Genomic DNA, 8,108 nt, shown 5'->3' on the forward strand with positions numbered 1-8,108 from the left:
TGTGATGCTTTGCTTTGTATCTTATTTATCACAACAGATAGTTTTGCTTAGCTTATATCAGCTTCACTTCTTTAAGAGGTTTTTGTGACATTGAGTGCTTTGGGGAGATCAGTCTGCTTTGTTAATTTGTAGCTTATAGAGCTGATACTGCGTTTCATCTGTTGTGCAGAATTTTTTCCATTTTATTCTATTTTATTCTATATTAAAAAAAAAAAGGTTTTTGGGTTTTTACTGAGAAAGACCTTACCGAAGGTATATATTTTTCATATTTGCGATATGCTAAATGACATTCTTTACTTTCATTTCTCTACAGTGACCACCTCCAGTTCCTCGGCACTTTGATTTCGTCAGCATCTGGTTCATTACTGAAAGGTTCAGAATATTTCCACTGATTGCTTTCCTGTGAGTATGATTAAAGTATTTACCTCAGACTTCCTTGCCAGAGGAAATTCAATAGTGTTTCAGCACTTCTTTTTTATAATTATTTTAAAACTTTTCTCTCTCTATTTTTCCCTTGTGTGCTTACCTGCTTTTTCAGGGGCTTATCCAAAGCTAGTAGGCAGATCTGCAATCAGGTCTTGAACATTTATTCATTTGGGGCCGCTGTTACCACAATCTGTTTTCAGAGTAGATGCTATAGGATTTTATTTTGAATTTTATCTTCAAGTCTGAATCTTTGAATTTTATAATACTCACTTTGTAGGCATTTGGCTGTTCTTCTAGTAGCTATTTTTATTTCTTCATTGGATTTCAGCAGGTTTTCTGCTTGCTATGAGATTCTTACATTGTATTCAAATCAAATTCACTTGTCTTTTTGGAGCAAGTGTGGGCTTTGAGGGGTCTTGAGATTCCAGGTAACCATGTTTTCTGACTATTCCCAATGTGTGTATTTTAGCTCTATTTTTTTCTTCTTTATGTGTTTATGATGTACATAAACTTCATCCCCTTGAATATATGGAAATTCTAGATTGAAGACATACAGATGACTGGCTCCAAGTTTAAGCAGTGTCTGTGACAGCAACCAGGTGGGATCACAGATATTGCATCAGGTCAAGGCAACTCCCTTAGGCACCACCATCTTTGTTAATTCAGGGTACAGCAAGCTTTTAATTCTCTTTGCTGGGTCCCATACTCTCTATTTGCCTATTCCACTCTACCTCTGCTCTGTTCCTCCTTCTTTTTTTTTTTTTTTTTTTTCTGCAAGAGTGGTGAGGAGAGAAGCATGGCTGAAGACTGAAGACGTGTTGTGTTTCCTTTCATCTCCAGCAGCCTCCCTCAATCAAGAATGCTGGGTCTGGGCCCCTTTTAGTTGTTTTTGTTGTTCTCCTTGGGGAAGCAAATTTATGTTTGCATATGCTTCTGAGAAAGTTTGTGCAAGTGTTGAATGGACTGTTGATAATTGTTGCAGGCTGTTCTCTGCTCTGATTGCTGTTTTGGAATTCTACATTACTTTTGAGACTTGGGGGGTATTCAAGGCTGAAGCCAGACATAAGGTGGGCTTTACAGTTTGTCAGAAGTTTTGATATTTGAGGTTGAGAAACTCTGATTCAGGACTGGACTAAAAGTTCTATAATTTCCCATGAAGCACTTCTTCCAGTGAGATTACTGAATGTATGTTGCCATGTCCCAAGGGATAGACTCTTTAGGAAGGTCTGTGGTGATAGAACAAGGGGAAATGGCTTCAAGCTTAAAGAGGGTAGATTTAGATTGGACATAAGGGAAAAGTCTTTTGCAATGAGAGCAGTGAGGCACTGGAACAGGTTGCCTTGTGATGTGGTGGATGCTTTCAAGGTGAGGCTGAATCAAGCTCTAAACAACCTGATTTTGTTGTGCATGTCCCTGTTCATTTCAGGGGAGTTGGACTAGATGACCTTTAAAAATCCCTTCCAACTCTAGGGATTCTTTGATTCTGTGATTCTATTCTAAGTGCTTTCTTGGGTGGTGCATTCATAAGTTATCTAAATTCCTTAAAATTTTGATCCAAGGACAGAGAAGCCATAGTTTCCACCCTCCACAGTTTTTCTGCCAGTTCAGCAGCTGGAGCTGTGTCTGTAGATACACCTGAGCATGAAGACTGTAGTATTGAAATAAGCACTTCAGTTGTTCAAAACTGAGACTTACTCTTCATTGTATTTCTGACCTGGTGTCTTACTTTGGTGCTTAAGTTGCATTTGAAAATATACTGTCCTTCAGTGAGCAATTCATCTGCTCCAAGTGGAGGATGCAAGAGGAGCCTCTTCTGTCAATGCACTTGTTCTGAACTTGTCAAAGTGCTTGGATAATTCTGTCAAGAATAAAAAGCAAAACCTGATAGAAACTTCCACACTTAACCTTCTCTTCCAAATTGCAAATCTGTCCACATGGAAGGATGAACTCTAGGGGACATGGAAAATACCACAAAAAATGCAAGTAGTTGCCTTTAGAAAAATCATAGAAGATGGTGTGGACCATTACAATAATTAGGAAAGGCAAAAAAAAGTACTACCTCACTAAAGTACTAGAAACAGGGCATATCTCCATATGTAGGTATGAAATACATCAGTATAGTTCAGTATACATGTAGTGGATCTGTAACTCTCTTAATTATCACATAAGGGCAAATCTGACTTTGGAAGACAAACAGACATGCTTCTTCAAATTACTTTCAAAAAGAAGTGATACCATATAAGGTTAAGGTTCAAACACACTGGCTAGTGATGACTGGTTTTTATCTTTTTCATCTTCCTTGGAAATGTACATTTTGTTAAGACATTTGCCATTAGGAAAGATTGTGTAAGAAAGGTTTTATCCAGCCTTTCTCTTGATTATTCAGGACTGAAAGCATTTCTGTATAATCTCAAAAGATTAATTTTTTCTGAGGCTTTGCTGTGGTGAGTTACACAAAGATGAGTGGGTGGTCTCCTTTCTTTTATCCATTCTCCCTGCTGATTGGAAATGGATATGAAGCGCCAAAACTAGGTGCGAGAACTTCAGGCAATCTCTACACATAGCTGGGGCATTTTTTTGGTATGGTGAGAACCTGGTAGTTTTTGTGCAACGTTGCATTTCTGAAAAGGCTTTAATGCCACTGGTTTGGAGTTTTGCTTGGTTTAAAACCAGGGAATCAAGCCTAGGGAATAACAGTGTCCTTTCTGATGCAGTTCACAGACCCATGAAAATCTGATGGCTGCCATTCAGTGGCTGCTGAGCCAAATTTGTGGGTGTCATTTTCTACAAGTCTTACCACTTGGAAGAAATTTGTAGCTAAGAGGCAGCTGAAACAAAACCAGAGCATCATTTTTGACGTAGAAAGTCATGCTGCATTTCAGGGTGACTCAAAACAAGTAAACCTGCTGTGACTTATCAAAAATTTTCAGCAAAGAACATTTTTTATTTTCCAGGAATTACACCACCTAAGAATTGTAAAACTGACACTGAGTAGCGAAAAAGAAATCTGCTTCTAATAAATTGTGCCTTGCAAAACAGAGGTTTAAGTACAGAGGAAAAAAACAAACTGAACAAGCTCAGGGATCGTATGTAGGGGCAGATTCACTGCTGTGCTTGGAGTGAAGGGAGTGGAGTTGATTATCTGCAACTTCCCAGCAGGTAGGAAGCAGATATAGCTCGCTGGAGAGGATGTGGCAAGAGCATGCTGTGCGTTGGCTCTGTTAGCTGGCAAGGAGTCCATCGCAAACCTGTGCCAAGCACAGCTTAGGAACAGCAGAAGCTGTATCTTACTGTCTTCTGTGCAGTATTAACCTTCTAAGGCAGGAAATGCATGCGCTGAGGGAAAGATGGGAGCTGGGATTCCTCACTCTTCAACAACTGCCCTTTCTCAGTTCACTCACAATAAGATCTCCTGCCACTTTAGAAGTGCATTACAGATACTGCTGCTATGAAATTCCCAGGGATGTTGTTTGCTACAAGTACTTAGATGGGTCCCCTATGTAAACTTTATCTCAGGTACCTGGAGCCAATTGTTTGGAACCCAGATAATGGTACTACTGAACAGCATAGGGAAACAAACCTTCCAAAGCAGTATTTCTCTCTTCTGAGGATGTTGTGAGATTTTTCTTGTATACGTTTTGATGGTGTTTTTGCATCATGGGAAGAAAGAGGCTTGGTCCAGTAATTCTAGATCATTGGGAAGCAGAAAGAATCTGAAGCCTCAAGAGAGTATCTCATCTGAAGAAAATGTTGTAGTCTCAGGTGCTGTGGAGGGTAGCCTCAGGAGTGCCCCAGCACTGTTAGATGTTTATCTGAACTGAGCTTGAACTCCTTGTGTCTGGAAGCTCCTCTATGTCTATTTTCCAAGAATAGTCTGATCTTTGCAGCTCTTTCTCACAAGAGCACTGCAGGTTTGGAGCTGTTAAGGGCCTGAATCTCCCTTTCACGTGAGTCCCTTTGCACAGCTCAGGCATTCATCTTTGGGCATCTTAAAATGAGAGTGGATGACATTTAATACCATAAATGAGAAACAGCTCCCTTTAAAAGAAAAAAAAAAGAAGAAGAAGAAAAAGGAAAAAAAGAAATAAAATTGGCCTTTCCTGAATTATTGAGTGCTGACCTTGAGAAAGCCCTTAAAGTCTCTGTAGGCAGACTGAAATATATTTAGGACAACAGATACCCCAAACGCAAGAGATTACCTGAGGCAAAGTTGTTGGTTTTTTTTAAAGAGATGTTTTTCCCCACTTTTTTTCCACTCTACTTGGTACCCACATGTCTGTCTTAAGCTCTATTTATTTGTCACAGACCTGCAGAACCACTGGTGTAATTTTCTCACTCTTCTTCAGGAATTTTGACTCACCGATTTAATGTTAAACTTTTTTTGCATATGCTCATTTTGTAAAACATAAAAGGTTCCATCTATATTTTGAGAATTGGGGGTTTTTATGAGGGGCACTGTTTGGATATGTTTTGAGAAAGGGGAAGGCGAGAAAAGCTGTCATCCATCAACTGGTATTAAGTCTAACTTTGAAAGTTTGATACAAACTGGATCTGACTGTTAGCACAGACATGATACAAATTAGCTGTGACTTTATGATACCAGCTGTTTCTCTGTCAGGGTAAAAGGGCACATAACTAGAACAGCATCTTTTGTTGAAAGCAGTGTTTCTCTTTGTTAAATGTGGGAGCCTCAGGCAAAACATTGTAGTCCTTAGTTATGTGACATGTACAGTCTGCAACATGTTCATGGAGCTCGAGGGGCTCTTTGCTGATGTTTTTCAAAGGCTGGGTTATCATAAGTGTTCTATTTTTGCTAGCTTTATCACCGAGAGACAAATCTCTGTCAAGTTTTTTCCTTGCATTAAAATGGAAGATAATCTAAGTGCTGTTTTCTTTCCAAGCACAAAGAAAACACTGAACAGGAAACCCCAAGAAAAGTCTGAAAAAAAAAAATCACAAATCTCAAAGTCATATTTAGTTTCATTAATTATTTTCTATTCTTTGATTCCCACGTTTATTTTTAACTTACCAGAATTTTCAGTTTTTTTTTTTTTTTTTTTTTTTTTTTTTAATTTCAAACTAAGCCTAATACAGAATTCTTTAACAAGCTAACAACCAACAGCTGGTTATTTGATAGCACAGACACCAGAGCCAGCTCTGTGCAAACACATCTTGGGTCTTAACTTATTTCTGGTGCTTAGTGGCTGCACGTAGCCTTCCTTGCACGTCCAGAGCCAAAGCAGGGTGGGTGCTGGGAGCCCAGAGGATGGGAATGTGGTACTAGCAGCCCAGAGGATGGGAATGTGAAGCTGGGGAGCTCCGTGTGAAAGCAGCCTGGGCTTTCCTTGTTACCAGCACTCATAAAGCCCATTCATAAACCAAAACAGCTCTGAGCAAAGGCACTTGTGTGATTTCACATCACCGTACATCTGCGTCCCTGCTGTGTATCTCTGTATGACCTTAACATATCCTCTGAATACTTCAGGCAACATAAAATTGGCTGCAGTGTAGTAACCAAACTGAAATTCTGTGATTTATTAAGCGGCTGAATTAATCTTACTTCTGCCACTTGACTAAGAGCCAGTAAATCATTGGTAGGAGTTCAAAATGTAGTATTACAGATAGCAGACATGCTCCGTTTGAACAAATATGGGTAATATCAACAAGGGAGGCATGATATCAGTATGCTGATGTCTAACTAGGAATACTAAGAGGGAACGCATTTACACTCAAATTACTAGGCGAAACAAAAATTGGCAGAGCATCTTACAGACTTTTTTGGACTGATGGTTACTGATGCCGGTGTTAAACTGTAACTTTAGGCCTATGAGCAATGTGAAGGAAATTGCTCCTTCCAAATTTTAAATTATTCTCCTCAAAGAAAAGATACCACTGCTGAGGTGAAAATGGGAAAATTCTCCATAGAGCATACATACTTTCAGGTGCGTATTAGAATGATTTGATTGTATTTTGTCTGTGGCAAAAATTGTCACACAAGTTCTGCATGAGCAGAGAAGCCTCTATATAAATCCAGCATGAGATAGAACAGAGAACAAATGCAAATGCTACCAAAGTAGCAGTGAAAATACGATATGTGGATATAGAATTGTAGCAGATGTGAATGAAAAAGTAAAGTTAAGGATGTTGCAAAATAGTTTTACTCATAAACTTATTGGAATACACTTGAATACATTTCCAAAGGAAAGCTTAGTATGTAATGGCTGTTGTATTTTTGATGCATTACTGGTGATAAAGTGAAGCACAACACTGAAAATTCCAAGTGCTAATAAACAGGTCTTAGCCATCTCTGTTGCAAACATGTACTTTTACTATATAGCATATGTTTCTGAAATTATATGAAGTATTTATTTAAAATCTGTGTTACCAAGATAGTCAATGCTACTAGAGAACGTCTTGTTTTCATGAACGTGTAGAGTCAACAAAGGTCCATCCATGACATTCAAATAACAAAACCCAGCCACAAGAAGTTCTAGAATATGAATTGATTTTTTGATAAGCTGAGTGTGGGAGCACAGTGCTGGTTATGGAAACAATTGAAATAAAAATGGGCAGAAGATGCTGAAGGACATGTTTACCGCTAATGTGCTGCAACAATTCATAGGAAAAAATATTGCATGGAAAATTAAAACCAGTTGCATTGTAGCAAGCAAATGATGTTCTATCTAATGTCTGATAGCTGAAGATGCTTTTATCACTGTTGGATTTTATACCTGTGATGTCAGAACCATCATAGCACCTTTTACAATGTCGTATCCAGAGCATCGTATACTAGCTGCAGTAAGATGCTAACCTTCATCTTCCTATTTACTGTGTAAATAAATTATTTGTAATGAACTAGACTTTTTCCCTCAATTTATACTCTGAACTGTTGAGTTTTATTGTTCTGAACTTCAGTAAATTTTCCATATTTCACTACAAGATGGTCACAGTCAGTAGCGAATGATATTGGCTCCTTTCAGTATTTGTGAAAGAGAAGATCATGTATTGTCCTTGGCTATGCCATCTGCCTCATGTCCTCTGAGGGGAGAGAAATTTCAAGAACTCGAGGATGACTGGGACTACAAGAGACCACTTTTCATTTCAAATGGCAGATATAACAGTATACTTCATGTATGGTTTATGATAAGGAAAGTCCCACTAAGTGCCCACTGTTTTGCAGAAGCTAATCATGCAAAATGACTCACAGCGTGTTCCATGCTGTAATTCCTCTGGGTAGCTCACCACTACCCTCATTTGTGTCTTATCTAAATTAACTCAGATGGGTCAGAAACTGTTTATTTTTCATGGTCGTTTAGTACCACATTCGTTTTTTTTTTTTGTCTCTTTGTCTCTCGTAAGCCTCTGCAGGCAAAAAAAGGGTAAATTTGTTCCTTGAAAAGGTAAAATTAATCCTTGAAAATGAGTAAATGCTAAGGACTTGATTCTTCCACACACATTGGTGCATTAAACATTAGATTAATCCTTATATACCCATGATCATAATCAATGTCATTTCCCCCCTCCCCCCTTTTCCTTTCCCTTTCCTTCTTCCATCAAAACCAAAGCAAAATCTTCCTATCCTTCTAATTTAAAAACAAAATTAAATAATAATAATAAAAAAAAACAAACAAAGAAAATCTCCCAACTAATCAAACCAAGAAAAAACCTGAAAATCTCTCTCC

General features: G+C 38.3%; 1 protein-coding gene across 4 annotated transcripts in view; it reads left to right on the forward strand.

The window, feature by feature from the left end:
* The window catches only part of CALD1 (caldesmon 1), a 185,508-nt gene that overhangs the window by 68,959 nt on the left and 108,441 nt on the right, over positions 1 to 8,108 (forward strand). For all 4 annotated transcript variants that reach the window (XM_042889442.1, XM_042889445.1, XM_042889447.1 and 1 more), the window contains exon 2: positions 314 to 402. The gene's annotated coding sequence lies outside the window, so the exon portion shown is untranslated. The remainder of the gene's footprint in view (positions 1 to 313; positions 403 to 8,108) is intronic.

The sequence above is a fragment of the Lagopus leucura genome, unplaced genomic scaffold, assembly GCF_019238085.1.
Source record: "Lagopus leucura isolate 7727_CA_CO unplaced genomic scaffold, USGS_WTPT01 Super-Scaffold_100159, whole genome shotgun sequence".
NCBI classification, from domain to species: Eukaryota; Metazoa; Chordata; class Aves; order Galliformes; family Phasianidae; genus Lagopus; species Lagopus leucura.